Below are 3937 nucleotides of genomic sequence, written 5' to 3'. Positions count from 1 at the left end.
AAGCACCAAGTAAGATAAGAATATTCTTCCTTCTTTGGGGTGCAGATATAGATTAATTTTTCTGGAGGAAAATAAATATCAGCAGAGTCCATAAGGCAGACAGCCAGAGGCTTGCATAAGGAAAATATGTGGGCACAGATGATTACCGAGGGTGTGTAGCAAATGGTAAGCTGGTAGTGTATTACTCTGCCATGTAGCAATGAGACTTCTGCCATGCATCAGATGCAAGATGATTGTGCAGCTGGCACGATGGTCTTACAAACAGATGTTGCTACAGAAAAGACCCAATTATTTGTGATTTCCAACAAAGATCAAGATGTGTTCATCCCACCTGCCATGCAATGGCACGGGTGTGCGTTGAAGAAGCAACAGCTTTTGCAAAAGGCCTTTAATAGTGCTGTTAGCCTAGTTTTATGAATAAACATTGCTGCAAGCAGGTAATAAATATTGCTGACCTCAGGCTCATTTTTGCTGATGCACCCTTTGGAGCCACTGTTTGCAAGGAATGGCCTTGAGTGAATACACATCCTAAAGGCAAATGGAAAGGTTACTTCTGGCTGTGCTCTTTGGGCATTAGCTTTTCTTGTTACTGAAGATCAGAAAACAAATTCTTCCCTTGTCTGATTAAGCATCCATGTGTGAATGCCAGATGCTCACTCTACAGGTGAGCCAGCAAGTAAGGTAAAGGTAACTAACCATAACATGATGGATTTCTGCAAGGCAGTGCACCGCTGTTAAAACAACCCAGGTGTGCTAGAACATCCAGGTGCAAAGCTAGAATTTCTTTTCTTGAACTCAGAAACTCATGCCCCTTTGGAGACAAGAAGAAATATGCGCTGGCATGAACTGGAAAGGTGGAATTAACAAATACCATCTCAGAATCACTGAGAGTATATGTTAACCGACAGCCAATCTATCACCACATGGCTTTTTAGACCTAGACTGGGAGGTGGATAAAGCCGTAAGCAAAGGAGCTTAAATCTTGTGGATCAGATGGTCCTGTTGGGGAATATAAAATGCCAGCTGCCCCTTGAAGGGATGGGGTGTGGCAGATGAAACAGAAGACAGTATATTCAGACATAGCAGATACAGAAGATCACAAGTGGTGTTCTCTGCACTGACTTGCCAGAAGGAATTGTCCCTGCTATTATAGTGACTTATAGTTTCATTTGTTATGCATTTTTTTTTTACAAAAACACCCTAATTTTTGCAATTTAATTGTTCAAGGAAGTCTTCATCCAGATTAAGAGTATGCAAACAGAAAAAACAGCATGGTGTAGAGTTTAGGATATCAAGCTAGGTTAGGACAAGGGTTCACATCCTCACTTTGCCATGCAGCTTGGTGGATGATCTTGTATCAGTCACTTTCTTTCAGCATAGCCAACCTCACAGGGTAAAGGTAAAATGGAAGAGCGTAGAAGAATGCTGATATGACTTAAAGCTCTTTAGAAGTAGGGCCAGATAAAAATATACTACATAAAATGAATAAATCAAACTAAAGAAATAACAGTGAAATCTTTGAAAAAACAAACAAGCATCAGAATTAAAAATCACAATAAGAATGACAGAATAGTAATAGTAGTGGATAATCATAGACTGGTTTGGTGCAAGTCTACAAACCCTGAGTTGCTGGACCATCAGCATTCAGATGGCACAACTAACTGGGTTTTGTTCAGATCACGTTGGGGTAAAAAAGGATCCTACTCTCACACACAAAGCCTTCTTTTGCTTGCCCCCCCCCGGGTGCTGCTGTGGGCCAGGCCCTTTGCGTGTGCTGGGATTGCCGACCCTTCCTCCATGATGGACGACATGTACATCTTGTACTACCTATTGCTGAACAAGAGGGGTGCAGGTGAGTGGGGCTTCCCCAGGATTTCAGCTTTGTCTTGGCAGGGATGGGAGGGGGAGGGGGAGGAGAAAGATGGTGCTCGAACCAACCATCTTCTGTGTCCATCTGGAAAACAGGCCGGAGGGGGGAGGCCGCCAAGAAGGAAGATCTCAGGCAAAATGATATGTATTGGGATTGAATCACCCCAGAGACTGGCTGAGCTTGGAGCACAAGAACAATAGCCTACCAGGATCCTGAAAGTAACCAGTCTAGTAGTAATGTTATATAAATAGGCTATCACTGGGAGTGGGGTGTGTTTGGGTGTGGCAATTGCATGCTATTTAACAGAGCTGAGGCTCTGGAGTTTTGCTCTTGCTGAAATCACAAATAAAGTTGAGCTGATCACTAGACTCGAGCCTCCTCATCCACGGAACCCACTATTTAACACAAAAGGAGGCTTACCTTCCAAACAGCCTTATGTAGGTAGGGAAAGGCTGTCAAAAGCTGCCAGCCCTGCCCCTGCTACTGGCCAGCACAGTCCCACAAGCTGGGTGCTCAGAAAGAAGGAGACTGGGCTGGGCTGGGTGGGTCACTGCAGCCAAGACAGGCGTGGCCTGGCATCCCTGAGGGTTCCTCCCTCCCTCCTCAGTGCCAAGGCTTCCCTGCCCACAGATCCCCACCCTACGTAGCTAGAGGGTTCTTTGTTTGGGGAGCTACCACGGTTCTTACTTGAGCTGGGGCTGGAGCCGGGGGTGTTGCAAATGTGGGAGGGGGTGTCACCAGTGTTCCCTCTAAGGTGAGTTAGTGTGAGCTAGCTCACAGTTGTTTAGCCTCCAGCTCACACATTTTTGTCTTAGCCCAGGAAGGATGGCTCCAGAGCAAACTAATTGATGCAGTAGCCAAATTGCTCACTCACAGCTTTAATGCCAGTAGCCCACAAAGTAGAATTTTTACTCACAAGGCTCCAAAGCTTAGAGGGAGCGTTGTTCATGAATCAATTTTTATTATTCTACCTATTTTATTTTGACTTTGCTATATCGAGTGTTCTCTAAGTCACAGAAAGGTCCCATGCTCGCTATGGCCTTGATTATTCAGGCAATGACATGTGACAAAATAGTAGCTGTTAACCCTGAATTCAGTTCCAATATGAAAAGTGAGCCAGGAATTAAAAATATTTCTAGGGCTGGGTCTGAGTATGTCAGTGCATTGTTAGGTCATGGCAAATGTGCAATCAAAGGGATGCTTCATTAAACTTCACGTTACATACATTTGGACCTTCAATAATATTTTGGGAACTCCACTTACTGCAGAAGCTCCTAATGCTGTTAACACTGGCCTTGGAAAAAAACCCTGAATAAAATGTCACATGGATCTACCTTTACTTTCTTACCTTATTTATACCTCAACTTTTCTTCAAAATGGGGAGCCAAAATGGCTCACAGCATTCATCCTGTCTCCATTTTATTCTAGGAAAATGTCATAGGGGAAAAAACCAGCCAAATTAACAGTCTTTGGCCCTGGTCACACGGCAAAGTTGCCGCGGGAGAGGCACGGATGGTGGACGGATTATCCAGGCATGATCACACCCCAACATCTGGGAAGTGGCGCCCACCCGTGGTTTACCGCCGAAAATGCGCGTTAAAAAAGTAGTACCTCCAAAGTACTAGTAAACGTTTGCCACGGGCTGCCTCCAGACTTTCGTGGTGTGATCGCGCTGGCGCGCGGCATTCCCCTCCGGTCCCTCGTTTACCCACTGGTGCCAAGGGAAGGACCCATGGTGTGCCGCCGGCGCATCTGATCGCGTAATCGTGGATCAAACTGTGCCGGGGCAATTAGCCATGCCTCCCCCCCCCCCGCGATATCCGGCCCGTGTGACCGGAGCCTTTGTATAGTTGCTTGGGAAAAAAAAGAGAGGAAAATCAGCAGGGGGGTACCTTTCCCGACAACCCTTGTTTAGTCTACCACCTTTCAGTATTAACACCGATATTTTAAAGGATATATGGTCACAAGAAACAAAAATATACGACATATTTTTTCCACTTTGATTTATTTTGTGGTAGCAGGTTGCTTACATGTGTTTCTAGATTAGAAACAATATCCTGCTGAGAG

The sequence above is a fragment of the Gekko japonicus genome, unplaced genomic scaffold (assembly GCF_001447785.1).
Source record: "Gekko japonicus isolate JY-2015 unplaced genomic scaffold, Gekko_japonicus_V1.1 scaffold4017, whole genome shotgun sequence".
Taxonomy (NCBI): Eukaryota; Metazoa; Chordata; class Lepidosauria; order Squamata; family Gekkonidae; genus Gekko; species Gekko japonicus.
The sequence above is the reverse complement of the archived record's forward strand: the minus strand, read 5'-3'. Positions refer to the sequence as shown.